The 20,075-nt window shown below is 44.9% G+C and overlaps 1 long non-coding RNA gene across 1 annotated transcript; it reads right to left on the minus strand.

Moving 5' to 3' along the window:
- Positions 1-664: 664 nt before the first annotated feature.
- Positions 665-2,734, minus strand: LOC131401693 (uncharacterized). The gene is made up of 3 exons (XR_009217845.1): positions 2,637-2,734; positions 1,656-1,871; positions 665-700 (listed from the first exon to the last, which is right to left on the minus strand). It is a non-coding gene; the product is annotated as an uncharacterized LOC131401693 (long non-coding RNA).
- Between the last annotated feature and the right edge of the window lie 17,341 nt (positions 2,735-20,075).

The raw sequence follows: 20,075 nt of genomic DNA on the forward strand, positions 1-20,075 counted from the left end.
GATAATTCTCATTGCAATCTGGGGCGTATCTTTGTCAACAAGGCACCGGGCGAGACTCACTGGTTTGTCAGCAGTGACCACTATCTGGTTAGAGAGCACAGTCCCAGAGACCACACAGTTCTGTCCCAGATCCACCATTTGGCCCAAGGCTGGGCAGCCCCTGTGTCCACAAGGCCTGTGTGACCTCACAGTGCCCATCCCTGGGGCAGGCAGAGTGCCCTCCCCTGCGAGGTGCAGTGAAGACAGAAGAAGCAGCAGGGGACTGGCTTCCTGAGGACAGGCTGGGCTGCTTTAGGAAGAAAGGAACACCCACCCACTCCATCCACCCACCAGCCTGGAGGAACAGGGCCAGCTGATAGGTCCGCATGGAAGCCAGAGACCTGCTCATTCTGCCAGCTCCTCACCTCCTGGAACAGTCCAGGCGACACCACTATATCCCGTGACCAAGGCCTCCTGCCCCAATCAGTCCCCACCAGCCCCAGCAGGTCACAACCCCCGCTTCCTGTCAAGCTGGACAAGACAGACCGTTATTTCTCAGGGAACTTTAAGTGAAAAGTTTCCCAAAGCACATCCTGCCTGGTCCCTCCCCACCTCACCTCTCCTCCTTCCAGATCTCCAGCCTCCACTCACCTCCTTGAGCAGCTTCCTGCTCTCCAGCTGGTTTGTTTTCATCAACTTTTTAAGTTTTGTCCAGTTCTTCCTGAGGAGGGAAAAAAGGAAAGAAACACTATGGAGTGGTTTGAGGGTAAATCCCTTTTGTTTGAAAACCTAGAATATCCAGACAGCCTGGATGAGCATTTTCACTGTGTCCTCTGAGCCCTGAGGTGTCTGGGACTGGGGAGGGGTCACTCCTATTGTTACCTGGGGCCTCCATTCTCTTATCTTCTCAGCAGATATGTTTTAAACAGTCTTAATTTCATGTGGACAGAGAGTTCTGTTGCTGAAAACACTTGAAAATCTTCAATTTGGCTCAAACCAGGATCTGTCACTTAGGGAAACTGATTCCTGAAGCAGAACCACTGGCCTAAGTTTTCAGAAAGACTCCAAGCCTGCCAACCAGGTCAGACCCTATCACCAGGGTTTGCTGTCTTCCAGGAGGTCCCAACTGACTGAAGGGCAATGCCAGCCCTGTGTGGCATCTGGTCCACCCTGGTGGTGCTAGCATGGAGAGAGGCCTACCCACCTGGACACCCATCTCCATGTCTCTTTTAAACGCTGAATGGAGGGGACCTGCAGAGCCCAGAAGATCGCATGGAGTGAGGAAAGTTTCCTCAGGCCTTGGCTTTCCTGGGGGAATGGAAGAGAATGATCTGTGAGGGGGAGCTGGAGCCCTGCTTCCTCTGGCTTCTGTCGCCTCATTGACATCTCCTGTCCTGGATGAGACAGCGGCTCAGGGAACCCGGGAAAGGCACAGCTGGAACATGATGAGGAATACTTCCAGGAGGAGGATTTTAGCTCAAGGCAAGGAAGGAGCCCAGGAAGGGGTGAGCTTCCCACTACTGGGACCAGGAGTCAGGTTATCGAGGCACTGGCAGGAGGGGCCTAAGGATTGTGCAAAGGCTCAGACCACAGACTTCAAACATGAGAACTGAAAAAGGAGAAAGGGCAGTTCCCCTGACTCCAGAAAGGGGCTCTCAGGGGCTCCCACATCTTACCCTGGCCATGTGGATTCAGAGCTCCACCACCCTGGCCCTGTCCTGGACCGTCATGCTCGGGTCCCCAATGCAGGTGGTGACGACACATTCGACCATTGTATTAAAGTGGGTCGTGTTGGCATGGATGGTGGGTGCCAGGTGCTCATTACCCCTGTTGTCACACTGGGACCAGATGGAGTCCAGGAAGTCGTGGGGCATCACTTTCTTGAAGAGATCCTGGGCAGGCCAAGGAGTGTCACCCAGCCCTGCCACAGCCCAGCTCAGTGTCCACATCCCCCAGTCCCAGGCCGGGTCAGAGGTCAAAGCTGGAGCTCAGGAAGCTGATAATGCCGCCTGAGACTTGTGGGAGTCCCTGGGTGTTGCCTGTGTCCCCTGAGGGCACCCAGCACAGGATGACCCAGGACACGATACTGTGGTGCAGGGAAGTGGTATTTGCTCGCTGCCCAGTCTCACTTCCTCCAAGCACCAGAACTCGGCTCCTGCTTGACCGTCTCTAGGGGTATCTCCCACCCATTCTGACCATCCTAGGATCTGTCTCCTCTTTCAGGTGCACATTTCCCCAAGGCAGCAACAACCACAGGCTTTGTTTGTCTGCCTTGTAGTCATGTACACATGAGGTGCCTAATTAGTGCTGAGGCTGTTGAGGCCTCCTGGGCAAATGAGTGAACTACCCAGGACGAGACAGCACTTCAGTGTGCTCCGCTCCCCCACCAAAGTGCAGACTCTGCCCAATGTCCTCTCTGCTTCACCTCGTCCATCTGCACAGCCACTCTGCAAGGCAGCTGCTCTCAGTGTCCAGCTCTACTGTCCACATGAGCACAGCAAAAACTTGGGAGTTAATAAGTCTGCTCAGGTCACATGAGGGTAAGCAGGGAAGCTGGACCGAGATCATGGGATTCTGGATCAGGAAATGTCAGGTGTGGGACAGCTCATGGCACAGCAAAGGCCGACGCCACCTGCCCTGAGAGCCCCGCTGCTCACCACATCCATCAGTGTCAACTGCTCTGCCACCAGCCGGGGAGGGAACTCCAAGAAGTCAGGCTTCTCCTCCCTCAACAGGTTCTTGCTGGTCACATCCCAGGGGCAGACGGGCTCTGGGGCTGGATCTGGCTCTGCTGTTATCTCTCCAGGTGGAAGGAGGATTCTCCCTGAAGCCAATGGTCCAGCTGGCTCCAGCTCAGGAGCTGGCACTGGGGCTGGAGCTGATGTTGGTGGTGGCTCTGTCCCTGGAGGGACTGATGGAGGTGACACTGGCTCCAGCTCTGGCACAGGTGGTGGAACTAGAGATTGAGCTGGATCTAGCCGTGGAGCTGGCCCTTGCTCTGGCTCTGGAGCTGGAGGGAGCTCTGGAGATGGTACTGCAGCAGGAGAAAGAAACAGTGTCACTCAAGTAGTTGACTTCCCCGGTCCCTGTTACAGGCAGGAAAGACCCCACTGCCTTTAAGGGAAACTAGACTTTGAAGACCCTGCAAATCATCTTCCCAGACTGCAGTCTGCTCTCCTTCCAGATCTGCCTCAATGGGCCTTGGATACTCGAGCTGGACCTGGAGAAAAGTAGGCATGGAGCCCCAGCTCCGAGCCAGGCAAGCTGAGATGCAGAGATGTTAGCTTCATCCTGAAGCAGGGAAAGTGCAGGCGTTCTCAGAAATCCTGCCCTGGGTCCAGGCAGGTTCCCACCAGAGAAGAGATGGCACTAGGGGAGGCAATTTGGCAACAGAGTCAGAGGCCTGGCCTTTCCCTCCACACTTCTCACTCAAGGCACCGATGCCTGCCCCTTCCCATCCTGGCAATGAGCCCCTGCTCATCCAGCACGTTGAACACAGAGCCTGTCGTGACTCTTCCTGCTGATACTCTTCTCCTGAAGGGCCGGGACACAGCCCAGCCCAACCCTCCATGTACTTGTGCAACGGGATTGAGCAGAGGCCGGTTTTTGAGCGGGTTGCTCACAGACCTCCTGTCTTGGGCCTGGAGGTGATGGTAAGAAGAGGTGGATATGGAGAAGAGGAGACAGATTAAGATGGGTCTGTGATGGGAATGGGTCTCTTGGAGACAACTCAGCCTAGCCACCCCTATGCTTCCCAGGGGTCCTGGAACCCATCCATAGCACTTTGACTCCTGTCTTCCTGGAGTGGAAGCCACCAGACCTCAGCCTTCCCTTGGGAATCAAAAGATGTGTGAGACGCAAGGTTCTGACAGGCCCGCCCCAGCCACAGCCCCCATCTCTCCCTCCACACCTTGTTCTGTAGAGATAGGAAGCCCCTCTTCTGGACCCAAAGACCACTCACTTTTTCAGATGGGCCTGTGCTCTGCCCTCCTGGCTGGAATAAGGGAAGATGCCTCCAGCTATAAAGGAGGCTATCACGGCATCACTTGGGATGTACCTTGGAAGACAGGACCTGCAAAAGATGTCTAATGTCACTGTCTGACTCTCAGATGACAACTGAGGCACAGCGATTGTGTCTCCTTCATTCACTGACTTTACTAAGTGTCTCCAAAAGTCCTGCATGTAGTAGGTGCTTAATCTACACACGTGAATGAATGAAGTCCAGCCAGACCATCCCAGACACTTGAGTGGGCCTAGGACCTCTCTGCTGCCCCAGAGATCCTTAATTGGCTACCCCAAGGAAAAGGATCAGGACCAGCTGGATGGAATCTCAACTCCTTGACAGGGTGCTTACCACGTGTTTTTCCACACGCAGAAAGGCCACATTCTAGAGATCAGTGAGGCAGACTACTTTTCACGGCGAAAAGAAAAATAAACACCATGGACAACCACAGCACGTCCACAGCCCTCTACGCAGATCCAGGCACCAGGTAAGCACCTGCCATTCCTGATCCCATTAGTCCCTACAAGATCACCATGAAATTTATCCTCCCCCCCCCACTTTTCAGAAGAGCAAACTGAGGCTCAGAGAGATGTGGGGATTTTCCCAAAGTACACAGATGGCAGTGGGCAGAGTCACCACTGTGCTGAGGAGGGAGTGGCTACTCAGCTAGTAAACAGCTGGTCCAGGACCCGGTAGGATGTGTCTAAGGCCGAGTAGTTGACCATGAAGGTGGTGAAGCTGGACGTGTTCCTACTCAGGAAAGCTTGTGCCATGGACTCTGTCAGATTCTCCATCATGCCTGCCTGGAGGGCACGCATCCTGCAGGCCTCATTTAAATTCACAGTGAACTCATCCTTACACTGGGAGAGAGGAGGAGGGACATACAGTCAGTGATATCTCAGTGAACCACCAGGAGGACTGAGGTGACTTTCTACCCTCCTGTGTAGCTGGTAGGGAGGAGTGGAGGTCCAGATTCCTTTGACAGTGGGACTGTGGGGTACTCTAGTGAGAAAATTCTGGAGGTGGGGAGTCCAGAGGGTTCTCAGATTTGAGTCTGCATTCTAGTACTGCCTTGGTCATCTCAGAGTCCTGCGTGTGAAGACCCGTCTGCACCCACACTCACCTCTAACCAGCCCTGGTCATTGATGGACTGGTGCACTTGTGTTCTCTCCAGGGAGAGGGTGAACTGGAAACCATCCACCAGCTCCTCGACCATCTCTTGGGTGCAGCTCTGCAGTGACAGTGCCCAGCAGTCAGGCCAGGAGGGATCAGGGGCCTGCCTGGAGTTTGCCACAGGGGGAAACACCCCCACAGATCAGGCACAGAGGGGAATCTGCATAGACTCCACCAGGGAAGGAATGCGAGGACACTTTGAGGGCCCGGGATTCACATGCAGATAGAGGAGGTTGGTCCCCAAAACTCACCTTCCTCTCCTGAAACAAAGGTCTTGAGTATGAACATGACACACTGCTCGACTCCCACCATCTAGCTTCCTGCTCCTGCCCAGGCTGGGTCCTCCTCATCCCCAGCTTCCCTAACTCCACCTCCCCCCCCGCCCACACACACACACAATGAGTGTCAAGGGGTGTGGGGCTGTCCTTCTGGGATCACAGTTCTGGCCTGACTTAGAGTGGCCTGCCCTGGCCCACACTGATCCCTGATGGTTCTTCCTGCCAAAAGGCCACAGACATTCTAGGCGAGGGCTGAGCCAATGTTTAAAGTGACTTAACATGCTCTAATTCTGGGCTTTCTGGGGGCCAGAGCTTCGGAAAGTCACGGGACAACATGAGAACGTCCTGCTGTGTAGAGTGTCTCCACTCAAATGACTGGACAGGAGGCTATGATTACAATGTGGATGCCTGGTAACCAGAGTTCTAAGTTCTGTTGGGGGCTGTCACCAAGGAAATGAGGTCATTTCTTCAAGGTTCCAATACTTGGCCCCTTCATTCAATCAGACCCACCCAAAGCCCCTTTAGGCTGTTGGGTGCTCTCCCTCCTTGCTCGTGTCCTCTCCATCACTGTACACAAATACCCATCACCACCCTCCCCACAGCTCCTTTGGAGTGGATCCAGGGTCCCAGCTTTGAGGAGACAGAGCTGAAGTCAGACCTCTTTTCTCCTACCAATTCTGTGTCCTGGAAAAGCTGCTGTGCCTCTCAAGATCTCCCCAGTCTCCCAAGCTGCACAATGAGGATTGGGCTAAAAACAGCTTCCTAGGGACCTTGTTAGGGTACATGTGATAATACGTACAACACCAGAGGGCTGGTGTCACAAGTGTCTAATGTACACACTTAGAGATGGAGGAAGTACAAGAAGGAGTAGGACATCACATAGAATACCAGTCAGAACTTCTCTGGGTTCCAGATGTGTGATCTCGGGAAAGTCACTGCCCCTCTGGGCCTCATTTTCAGATCTGCATCCTGAAGGAGTTGAAATTAGAGGAAATTCAGACATCGTGATCCACTGGCATTAACCCTTCCACGGTCCCCTGTTTTACTCAGAATCAGTCCCAAGTGCCTCACGTTGGCCTATTTGGTGGGCAGCCTCCACAATGGTCCCAATGCTCCCTGCCTCCTGAAGTGCACAGACTTTTGTCATCACTAAGTGGTCAGTATCTGGCTTCTGAACAACAGAACACAACCAAGGTGATGGGGTGTCACTTCCAAGTTTTAATTACAAAACATCTGTCACATCCTGCTTACTGGCTTACTTGGGTTCCCTACTTACCTCCCTCCTTCTGTTTCAATCTCTCTCTCTCTCTCTCTCTCTCGCTCTCTCTCTCTCTCGCTCTCTCTCGCTCTTACTCTCACTCTCGCTCTCTATCAAATCAGCAGAACTGGGAATGCAAGTGCTGATGTATTTAGTTGCACTATGTATAGGCTCCATAGGAGAGAACTGAGAGAGTGTCCAGCCAACAGACAGACAGGAGCTCAGACTCTCAGTCCAAGTGGATCCTGACAAAACCCATGTGAGTGATCTTGGGTGGGAATCCCCCCACATTTGAGCCCTGTTGTTACCACAACCCTGCTTCACAGAGACTTTGAGGCAGAGGCACCCAGCTAAGCCATGCCAGATGCTTGGCTCACAGAAATTATGAGATGTTATATATTTGTACTGTATAGCTGGTAGGTTTTGGAGCAATGTTGTCACAGAGGAACAGAAAGTAACAGTCTACCATGTCCCAGGATCCAGCCTGATCACCCTCCTCTCTCCCCTCACTCTCCCTTCTCAGGCTCCCTCCAGCCACACTGGCCACATTTCTGACCTGCCCTAGTCAAACTCGCTTCTTCATGTGAGTCTCTGCATCAGGGAGCCTTCTCCTTGACACACTAACTCTTCCCAGACATACGCAGGGGTGCTTACACTTGTCATTCTGGTCACAGCAAAGGTCTGAAATGCCTCAGAGAGGCCTTTCAGAACCTCCTAGCACAGTCGCTACCATCACAGATCTTACATCCAGAAGAGCATTACATGATTTCCTCCTCCTTCCTCCCATTGAGATAAAATGAGTGCACGGGGAAGGGCTGCCTGCTTTGGCTGATGCAGAGGCAACTCCTTCTGGTTATAGCAGGCACACGACTGTCTCTTCCAGGCCGAATTTTTCCCAACATGAGTCCATTGTTTAAGGAAACCCTCATTTCCTCTCTTTCATGGGTCTGGTTTCCCCAAGAACACAGTGAACCAGCCCCTCTCCCTGTGCTGCATCACCATAAACCCACAGCCAGAAGATAAGCACCAGGTTAAAACACCACCAGATCTTGAATTCAGTCACTGCTGAGACCCTCCCATCAATGTTGTCACTCAATGGTGACTCCTGAGGACACATTTCCCCTGAGATCCAGTCCCAGCCTGTACTCAGCTTCTTACAGTAACACTGAGATTTCCTCAGAGTCCTCCCAACCTGGGCAAGAAACATTCTGAAATATTCTCTGTATTAATTTTCAGGGACTGGGGACATTGGTAGATGTAATTTGAGTGTGTATGTGCAGTAGTTTCTACGCAGGTATTCTATTTTTCAGACACAGATAAAATAGTGGGGCTAATCAATTTACCAAGAAAATGAATAACTGTTCAAATTTTTTCATGATGTGAAGTCTTTAGAGAGTAAATGTCGTGGTTAAGAGCACAGAGTATGGAGCTAACTCCTCATGTACATATTCCAGCTCAATCCCTTACTAGATGTTTGTATTGACTGAGTTCTTTACCTGATTGGTGCTTCAGATTCTTCATCACTCAATTGGCAATAATGATCAGCATACTTACTTTGTAGGTTTATGGAGAGTATTAAAGGAGTTAATGTTTGAAAAATGTTTGGAACACCTAGTGTATTGCCAGCATTGTGCCTATATATTAGAAAGTCTTCTGACACTGCCTGTGTCGCCCCAAAGGGTGAGACTGTTGCCTGGATGTATGTAGAATGCACTCCATGACATACGATGAATAAATGAGTGAACAACATTGGCGAATGCATTACCAATGTCACCGATGTCACACTACAAGCATTCCCAAGCCGAACCACAGGCAGACATTCCTGCTCTGTCCTGCATCACATTCCCTGGAGGAATCACTGGGGCTTCTTGGACCCTGGTAACCGTGCCCACTAAAGGTTCTTTTCTGTCAGCAAACCCCAGTCTTTGTCCAATTGCTGCAGCTCACAAGGTCTGCGCTCTGATCCTTGTCTTCACTGGAGGGAGAAGTGCCATCCTCAGAGCTGGGCACACACAGACCCTGAGCCATGGAGAAAATGATTACCTTGCCCTGGGGCAGGTAGAAGAGCACAGGGACAGTGTGGGATATGGGGAAAATCCTCCAGGTGTTGTCAGAAGGGATGGAGGCAGGGGATGTGTCAGCAAGGACTGGTCTGGTTGGTGGGCCTTGGTGGTTACATAGTAGGTGGGGCTGGGAAGTTTCTTAGGTTCTAGTATAATACAATCAATATGACGGTCATGAAATCAGAATCAGCCTAATTAAGGCCAAATTAACCCAATGTCAGCTGTTCCCTGACTCTCTAATCCAGTAGTGTTCTATCATCTCCTTTTCATTGATTGGCTAGAGTAATTATACTTTACATAGCCTGTCTATTTTTACATAGTAAAGAAAAAGTGAGTTTTAAAACAACCCTCCTTGGAAAAGTCTCTCTAACATATTGAATTAATAACAGAAGCCACAACAGGAAATTCACCACATATCTTGAGCTTTAGTCTCTGGTTTTAGATCTTCCTAACTGGTAAATTACCTTGACTTCTGCCTTCTTTCTTGATATTAGTCCACTTAGGACTAAGTAGGAGTGCAACCTCATGCCATGTGAGAAGTGGTGACTCTAGGAAGACCTTAGTTTCATTCTGTCAGTGTGTGTGTGTGTGTGTGTGTGTGTGTGTGTGTGTGTGTATATATGACAGTTTTTGCAGCATCTTGCAGTGTGGGCCAGTGTAGACGCCTTTTCTAGGGAAAAAAATTTCCCTAACCACTTTCTCTAGTATTTATTTTCATTGATGGCTTCATCGGCACTGTCCAATAGTAACATTAAGCACTGTATATTATAGAATTTATTTTTTTTCTTAGTAGCCACATTTTAAAAAATGAAAGCAAACAAGTGAAACTAATTTTAATAGTATATTTTTACACACTATAACCAAGATATCATCAATGTGGGTGCAGTCTATACAAAACTTAATAATGAGAGAGTTTACATTTTTTTCCTGGGTTCCATAAATCCAGTGTGTACTTCCCACTTACAGCACATTCTCCATTTGTAAGTTGAGTTTTTTCAGACATAGATTCTCTGTATTGAGATTTAATGTTCACAGTTGTCAAATAAGAGTCACTAGGAGTGGGGTGGATGATAATTTCACTACTGATTTAAGCTCTAAGGGAGCTATGAACACCAACTAGTCAATGGGTTAATCAAATGAATAGTCATATAGTACAGAAGAATACTATGATTGGGATTTAGAAAAAGACTGGGGAAAGTGGGTCCTGACAGGGAGCACCAGGGATTTTGTTGTTGAGAGTGACAAGGACAAAAAGAGAATAAAGTCATACTCATAAGTGTCTAACAACATGGGGGAGAAGAAATGGCCTGCCGTAGTCCCGAGTTTTGATCTCGAGCTTTCTGTTCTTGACCCAAATCTCTTTGATGATGTCCCAGGACACAGGTCAGATTAATCCCCACAGGGAGAGAGGGAGGGTAGAAGTACAAGGCATATGACATAATTCTCCTGGGAAGGCAGGCTTCATTTATCACTGTGATCCACATTCCCAATTTATTTTTATATGGTAAGAGGAAAAGAAGTATGATGGTCAAATCATCACAGAAGAAGCGACATGATTGTGGAAACCAATCCAACCCAAGCCTGGTTTGAGCATCTCTTTCCCTTTGAGGATGTCCAGTTACATATTCAAGAGGCCAGTTACTAGAATCACATCCTATCCTGGCAAAGATGTCAGTTGCCATCCAGGGGAGGAAAACTTGGAGCAGCCCCAGCAACTCTGCTGGCAGAAGAGACTGCAACGTCTCCAGGACTGCAGAGTGCAGAAGAACCGTTAAGTCCTTTGGACCTTGCCAAAGCCCTGCTGAATCTTGCACCTAGTTGCATAGGTGCATTCCTGCCAGGTGTGCTCACAGGTGATCCGAACTACAGTCCCATGCCCACCCCTGCCTGGTCTTCAGATTCAGCAGAGACGATCCCAGGAGCTGGTCTGTACATCCCACAGCTCCTTTGCAAACAACTTCAGGTGACTCAGGAAGATATCAGGAGACAAGAAGAGAAAGTGAAGAGGGCAAGAGAGAGACTGGCGGTAGCACTGATGCAGACAGACTCATTAGCGAGGCAGGGAGAGTGAGGGGCCAAGAAGGACGTCCCGACAAACGTGATGATAAAAGACAAGACGGTGCAGATGACATGGAGCTCACACTACATCAATGCCTCTGCAGGGGTCATTAGGTTTTCTTGCTTTGAGCTCTTGAAACTTTAATATATACCAATACTTTTCTTTTCATTGATTCCTTTGCAAGACAGAGAAGATACGGACAGTGATCCTTCTGAGGTGGGAGATTGAGTTTCAGGTGAGGAGAGAAAGGAGATCTTTTCTTCCTTTCCTTTCCTGAGTGTTATGTATTTGTATTTTAAGAGCAACAGAGAGTTATCACAGTCAGGGGATTCTTTAGAGTTTTACCCTCACAGTCACAGAGAAAACATACCTAGTCCAAATGGATTGTCCTTTTTGTGTAATATTGCAATAGATTCCAACATAACATTTCACTAAAGAGCTGTTATATATGTCTTCTCAAAAAAGACCCCTACTTCTGGGTCTCTATTTTTCTGGCATTTGTTGCATGTTGAATCACTAGTTGCATACAATGAAATACTGGATTTTCCATTTTTTTAGATTTATATGTGTTGGAAATTTGATTCATGAAAATTGATATGCCATTGCGGTATCATGCTGTCAGAAGAACGACTGTTTTCAGCATCACAAGTCTCACAATAAGCCAGTGTGTTGGGATTTGTCTATTTGTCTGATCGAGTATGTTGCACTCTTCAAATCCTCTTTATCGTTACTTACTTTTGTCCCTCAGAGTTATCAGTTTCTGAGAGCAATGTGTTAAACAATAATAGAGTATCTTAGTATTTATATCTTCCCTAAAATATGAGTTATTTTTTACCTAAATCTTCTCTCCTCTATTCTTCCATGTGGTAATCATCTGGAATTTTGGTTCGAATGTGTTTTTAATGTCTTGTTTTAAAACTAATACTAAATTAGACAGACGGTATTTTCCTTTCCTCATGACTCCTGTTATGTTTTCCTGGGTTCACATTTCTTCTTTCTGATGTACATTCTTTACCTGTTCTTTCACTGCAGGCCTGTGGGAGGTCAACTTTGAGTCTGTTTGTAAGTCAGAAAACGTCTTTTTTTCTTTGACACATAATTTGAATAGCTGTTTAATTTAGGTTTGTAGTAATTGTTTTCCTTCTTTGTCAAGTTATTTAATATTTCTGAGCTTCCACATCTTTAACTTAAAATGGGAATAAAACCCTAAATATTGTGACCGTAACTGAGATAATACACGCAGAGCTTGCCAGTCATGTTGCTTAGGAGAAATTAAATAGTAAATAATGATAACGATTATTAACCATTATAATGATATTATAATAATGTAATATATAACAATAATATATTAATGTATAATAATTATACATTAATTTATAATTATAATGTACAGTGTATAATGTATGCAATGTATAATAATACATTTATATTATTAATCATTTTAATCTTCTGAGTGTGAATTCTCAGAGAAGCACTGCTTAAGATTGAGAATGTGAAACTCACACACAAAAAGTCTGAGAGAATGCCATGACTGTGACTTTAATTCTCTGCCCTTTAGTATCGTCAGCTGTGGTCGTCTGCACAGTGTGTACAGATAATGTAATCTGTTCCCACAGACCCACAGCAGAACAGCGCAGCCTGCCTCATTCCTGGGATGCTCTGTGCTGCTTGTTGGGGAACCTCTGCTTTAAGGCTAGATGGACTCTGTACAGATAAAGATGAAAAAAGACTCTTTCTTTTCCCTCAGATTTCTCCTGCTGAGTATTATTCACTTTTACATCCAGAGCAGATACTCTCTTCCCAGAGCCTTGGTGTTTCTCTGGGATTCAGTCTTCCCAGACACCTAGTCATTTCAGCTCCCAAGGCCCAAGGTGACTGCAGAGTCATGTCTCACCCACTCTTCCCATCTTGGCCTGTTTCCGGTCATGGAGGACCCATGAGTGGGGAGAGGAGCCATTGAGGGAGATTGATCTGGAAGTCCTGATGAATCTGAGCTTCAGAGAATGAAGCAGAAAAGGGGAACCTGAGACTGCCAGGCCTTCAGTGGGGGAGAAATATAGAGGAACTTAGAAGGGTGTGATGGCTGCACAGAGTGAAGGGGAGGGTTGTCCCAATTTCCCTAAGAAGGAAAACCTTGCACTGAAGTGGGGATTCGATTTTACATGATGCCAACGTCTGTGCTGTTTTCACCAATTCTTGTGTCCCTGAGGGATGAACTGGTGTGACAGAAGTTGAAGTCACTTTCAGGACTTAAGGAATGTGAAACCTTTCAGCTTAGACCCCTGTGAGCCAGTCAGGGGCCAAGTCTAGAAAAGCTCGGAGCCTGTGGCCATCCAATATGGTTGCGCTCTGTTCCAGCCAAGCTCCTCTGGACCACAGCTGGGAAAAGGGTACCTCAGATCTAGTCAGATCTAGTCATCGCAGCTTCCATAGGTCGCCATGAGGCAGGTAATAGCCCAGGCGTCATCTCTGGAGCTCATAGTCGCCCTCCTTCTTCCGCTGGCAGACAGTGACTTGTGAGGTGAGGAGTGTGCATCAGAATGGTCTAGTCAGCTGCCCAGTATGGGAGACCCCAGGGTAAGGAGATGCCAAAGCCACAGAGACCTGATGCATCCTGTCGCCCTCTTCCTTTTGTCCATTTAATTTTCACCCTCAGTCCTTCTTTTCCTTTCCTTTTCCCTCTTTCGGCTCTCTCTCCACTACATGTTCTAGTTTAATTGAGGTATTAACGACATACAGTAAACTGTATACATTTAAAGTGAACAATTTGATACATTTTGATTATAACTTATTGAACCATCACCTCAATCAAGAAAAGGAATGCCCATCTCCCCAAATTTCCTCATGTTCATTTTAATTCCTCCTTCCCTGCCTTTTGCAAACACATTCTCATTCCCAGGCAACCAGTGATCCGGTATATGTTCCTATAGATTTTCCTGTATTTTCCAAGGATTTTTATAAATGGGATCATATACTATGTACTCATTTTTTACTAGCTTCTTTCACTCAGCATAATTATTTTGAGATTTATGCTTGACATCGCATGTACTATGAATTCATTCTTATCCCCAACACTTCCCTGGCAGCACTGTGCACACACCCGATTGCTTCCCAGGTTGGAGTGAGAGCCAATAGTACTGCTGCATCCCCAAAAGTAGGAATGCGCCTTGGTGCAACTCTGGGAGGGCTTGACGGAAGCCCTGGACCCTCAAATGAATGCTTTCCTGGATTATTGGAAACCCCACTGTGCCACTGCAGTCCCAATGATTGACCAATGCTCAGAACCCATGAAGAAGTCCCACCCACCAAGCACAGAGGCTGGCATGAGCATAAGAAAAGGCAGCAGCAGGTATATGCGCACATGCAAATGCTTTCCCAGATTGCACAAATACCCATAGTAGTGCTGCGGTCTCACAACTGGGTACGTGCCTCCGTGTGGTGGCAGCTCTGAGCCCAGTGTGAATGCTTTCCCAGCGTATGGGAACACCCATTGTACCCATGCAACTTCCAGCATATGGAATGGGATCAGAAACACAGCTCATGCTTCCCCCAAAGCTGTAGCAGGCGGCATCTGTGACCTGATACTACCCCAAATACGCAAGCAAAAGATTAGTTCATCCAACACCATACGAATCTACAGTAACAATTAAGAGCAGAAGGAAATGACAAATCTTCAGAAACGAACCTTGAAGTCACAGAAATTTACAATCTAAATGACAGAGAATTCAAAATAACTGTCATTAAAGAAACTCACCAAGTTAAAACAATGTTCAGACAGTTCGATGAACTCAGGAATAAAATTAATGAGGAAAAGGAATACTTCATCAAAGAGACTGAAACTCTTTAAAAAAAGACAAGCAGAAATTCTGGATATGAAGAACATAACTAATGAGATAAAAAAGAATCTAGAATCCTTAAAAAATAGAGCTGATATTATGGATGAAAGAATTAGTGATTTAGAGGATAGAAATATAGAAATGCTTCCAGTGGATGAGGAGAGAGGACTCAGATTTTTAAAAAATGCAGGAATTCTTGGAGAAATATATGACTCAATTATAAAAGCAACCTAAGAATTATACGTATCCCAGAGGGAGAAAGGAGTAGAGAGCTTGTTCAAAGAAATAATAGCTGAGAACTTCCTAACCCTGGGGAAGAACCGGACTTACAAATACATGAAGCCAACAGAACGCCTAATTACATCAATGCTAAAAGACCTTCTCCAAAGCATATAATAGTAAAATTGGCAAAAGCCAATGACAAAGAAAAAATATAAAGGGAAGCAAGACAGAAGAAAATAACCTACAAAGGAACACCTACCAAGCTTTCAGCATATTTCTTGGCAGAAACTTTACAGGCAAGGAAAGAATGGAATGATATATTAAAAATACTGAAAGACAAAAACTTTCAGCCAAGAATACTCTATCCAGTGAAATGATCCTTATGATACTGATGGTGCTCAGGGCAAGTTGCTCCAGGAAGCACCACTCTGGTATGTGGATTATTTCGAACGGAAGACAATAAGGATATTTGACCTCCCCCACTAACTGCCTAGAGAATCTGGCATAGTGGCTCATTCCTGGAACAGATCTTCTATCATGATGGCTATAAAGATAATGTAAAATAGATGTTGCAATGGGAGGGACACCAAGCCCCTTTTATCAAAAAACTCTATCTATCCCTGACCAAATTATCAATAGCTGACCCTGAAAAGAATTGTCCTTCTGCCCTCTGAAGTCCCAGGCCACTACCCAACCCCAACACGGTCCTTTGCCTTTAGCTGCAATACTTAAACAAGCAGCTTAGACAGAGGGACGAGTTGCTCATTTCTGAGTTTCTCCCATGTATACATGTTATTAAACTTGGTATTATTTTCTCCTGCTAACCTGTCTTGTTGATTATTTGGCCAGCCAGAAGAACCTTAAGGGAAAGGGCAGAGGGAGATTCTCACTCTTCCCCCAACAATAAAATGGAGAAATAAAAGTTTTCCCAGATAAACAAAGGCTGAGGGAGTTCCACGCCACTAGATCTCACATGCAAGCAATGATCAAGAACACCCTCATACCAGAAACAAAAAGAAGGCCAATGTCTACAAAGCTTTGAGCAAAGAGATAAATAGAAAGACAAAATCAGAAAGCTACAGCTCTGTTTCACAACAGGGTAGCAAATACTTAATTATAACTTAAAACAGGAAAGGAAGGAAAGCATCAAAAGTAATTATAAACACTTCAGCTTAGTCACAAATGCACAACACAAAATTGAATAACTTGTGACAACAATAACTCAGAAGAAGAAGAGGAAAGGGATAGAACCTGCTTAGGCTAATGGAGATAAGAGGCTCTCAGAGGATGGACTATGTCATCTATGAGATCTTCGTACAAACCTCACAGTAACCAGCAAACAAAAAATCAGAGCAGAGCCATAGATCATAAAAAAAGAGAACACCTCCACAGAAAACCCCCAAAATGAAATGGTAGTCAGAAACACAAAGGAAGAGAAACAATGGAAATATAGATTAGGTGGGATTAAGCCCTCATGTATCTATAATCACTCTAAATGTAAATCGATTGAATTCTCCAATAAACTGACACAGAGTGGTGGGGTAGATTAGAAAACAAGACCCAACAATACGCTGCCTCCAGGAAACACATCTCAGCACTAAAAACAGCCTCAGAATGAATGGTTGGGAGACAATACTGCAAGCAAATGGCAAATAAAAGAAAGTAGGTGTTTCCATACTTATATCAGACAAAGCAGACTTCAAGATAAAAAAGTTTATGAGAGACAAAGAGGGGCGGTATATAATGATAAAGGGGACTTTCCACCAAGAGGACATAACACTTATAAAGATATATGCACCTAACACAGCAGCACAAAACAATATAAAGCAACTATCAATAGACCTAAAGGGAGAAATTAACAGCAACACAATAATAGCAGGGGACCTGAATAACCCACTTACATCCATGGATAGATCATGCAGAGAAAGTCAACAAGTAAATAGTGGCATTAAATGAAACATATGATCAGATGAACTTAATCGATATATATAGAGCATACCCTTCCAAAAAAGCGGAATACACATTCTTCTTAAGTGCACATGGAACCTTCTCAAAGATATACCATATGTTGTGAAACAAGGCAAGCCTGAATAAATTTAAGATTGAAATCATATCAAGCTTCTTTTCTGACCACAATGCTATGACACTAGAAATCAACTACAAAACAAAACATGGGGAAGTTACAAATAAGTGGAGACTAAAGAACACAAGACTGAAGAACCATTGGATAAATGAACAAATCAAAGGAGAAATCAAAAAATACCTGAAGACAAATGAAAATGAAAAGACAACAAAACAACTCTTATGGGATGCAGCAAAAGCAGTTCTAAGAAGGAAATTCATAGCAATACAAGCACATCTCAACAAACAAGAAAAACACCAAATAAGTAACCTTAAACTACACCTAATGGGAACAGAAAATGAAGAACAAATGAAGCCCAAAGTCAGCAGAATGAGGGAAATAATAAAAATTAAAGCAGAAATAAATGAAATAGAGACTAAAAAAAGAGTAGAAAGGATCAATGAAACAAAGAGCTGGTTCTTTGTGAAGATTGAAACAAATCTGACAGACCCTTAGCCAGACTCACTAAGAAAAAAAGAGAAAAAGCTCAAAGACATAAATTAGAAATGAAAGAGGAGAAACTACAACAGTTACCACAGAAATCCAAAGGACAATAAGAGAATACACTGAACAACTTACATGCCACCAAATTGGATAACCTAAAAGAAATAGATAAATTATTAGATTCGTACAACCTCCCAAAACTGATTCAAGAAGAAATAGAGAAAATGAACAGACCAATCACAAATAAAGAGATTCAAATGGTCATCAAAAACCTTCCCAAAAAACAAAAGTCCAGGAGCAGATGTCTTCTCTGGAGAATTCTACCAAATATTCAAACAAGATTTAATACCCATGCTTCTCAAACTATTCCAAACAGTTGAAGAAGATGGAACACTTCCTAATTCATTCTATGAGGCCAACATCACCCTGACAGCAAAAGCGGCCTAGGACAGCACAAAGAAGTTATATTACAGGCCAATATCGCTGATGAACACAGATGCAAAAATCCTCAACTAAATATCACCAAATGGAACACAGCAATGTATTAAAAGGATCACATACCATGATCAAGTGAAATTTATACCAGGGATGCAGGGATTGTTCAACATCCGCAAATCAATCAATGTGATACACCACATTAATAAAATGAGGAATAAAAATCACATGGTCCTCTCCACAGATGCAGAGAAAGGATTTGACAAGATCCAACATCCATTTATGATAAAAACTCTCAATAAAATGGGTATAGAAGGAAAGTACCCCAACACAATAAAGGCCATATATCACAAACCCACAGCCAACATCATATTTAATGGCGAAAAACTTAAAGCCATTCCTCTGAGTATAGGAAGAAGACAAAGGTGCCCACTCTGGCCACTCCCATTCAACATAGTACTGGAGGTTTTGGCCAGAGCAATTAGGCTGGAAAAAGAAATAAAAGGAATCCAAACTGGAAAGGAAGAAATGAAACTCTTGCTGTTTGCAGATGACATGATTGTAAATATAGAAAACCCTAAACAATCCAACAGAAAACTATTAGTAATAATCAACAACTATACCAAGGTTACAGCGTACAAAATCAACTTACAAAAATCACTTGCATTTCTATACTCTAATAATGAACTAACAGAAAGAGAACTCAAGAATACAATCCCATTTACAATTGCTACAAAAAGAAAAAAGTGTCTAGGGATAAATTTAACCAAAGAGGTTAAAGAACTATACATGAAAACTATAAGACTTTATTGAAAGAATTCAATGATAACCTGAAGTAATGGGAAGATATTCCACGCACATGGATTGGAAGAATAAACACAGTTAAAATGTCCATATTACTTAAAGTAATCTACAGATTCAATGCAATCCCAATCAGAATCCCAATGACATTCTTCATAGAAACAGAACACAGAATCCTAAAATATATATGGAATAACAAAAGACCTCAAATAGACAAAGAAATCCTGAGAAGAAAGAACAAAGCTGGAGGCATCACAATCCTAACTTGAAAATATATTACATAGCTATAGTAATCAAAATGGCATGGTACTGGGACAAAAACAGACTCATAGCTCAATGGAGCAGAACTGAAAGCCCAGAAACAAAACCACACATCTGTGGTCAGTTAATCTCTGACAAAGGAGCCAAGATCACACAATGGAGAAAAGAAAGTCTCTTCAATAAATGCTGTTGGGAAAACTGGACACCCACATGCAAATGAATGAAAGTAGATCATTATATTCCACCATACACAAAAATTAACTCGAAATGGATAAAAGACTTGAATCTAACACTTGAAACCATAAAACTCCTAGAAGAAAATATACGCAGTACAGTCTTTGTCATTGGTCTTAGCTGCACCCTTCCAATACCATGTCTACTCAGGCAAGGGAAAGAAAAGAAAAAATATACAAATGGGACTAGATGAGACTAAACGGCTTCTGCAAGGCAAAGGAAATGATGAACAAAACGGAAAGACAGGGCCAGCCCCGTGGCTTAGTGGTTAAGTGGGCAAGCACCACTACTGGCGGCCCAGGTTCGGATCCCAGACACGCACAGACGCACCGCTTGTCCGGCCAAGATGAGGCCGCGTCCCAAATACAGCAGCTAGAAGGATGTGCAACTATGAAATACAACTATCAACTGGGACTTTGGGGAAAAAAATAAAAGGAGAAGGATTAACAATAAATGTTAGCTCAGAGCTGGTCTTCCTCAGAAAAAAAGAGGAGGATTAGCACGGATGTTAGCTCAGGGCTGATGTTCCTCAAAAAAAAAAACGAAAAGACTACCCACGAACTAATAAAAAATATTTGCAAATCATATATCTGACAAGGGGTTAATCTCCAAAATATATAAACAACTCATACACCCAACAACAATAAAAAATATAATCCAATCTAAAAATGGGCAGAGGATATGAACAGACATTTTTCCAAAGAAGATATACAGAAGCCCAACAGGCACATGAAAAGATGTATAACATCACTAATTATTAGGGATATTCAAATCAAAACTACAATGGGTGAACACATTACACCTGTCAGAATGTCTATAACTCCCAAGACAAAAAATAACAAATGTTAGAGAGGATAAGGAGAAAAGAGAACCCTCACACACTGCTGGTAGGAATGCAAACTGGTGC

The sequence above is a fragment of the Diceros bicornis genome (genome assembly GCF_020826845.1).
Source record: "Diceros bicornis minor isolate mBicDic1 chromosome 13 unlocalized genomic scaffold, mDicBic1.mat.cur SUPER_13_unloc_1, whole genome shotgun sequence".
Classification (NCBI taxonomy): Eukaryota; Metazoa; Chordata; class Mammalia; order Perissodactyla; family Rhinocerotidae; genus Diceros; species Diceros bicornis.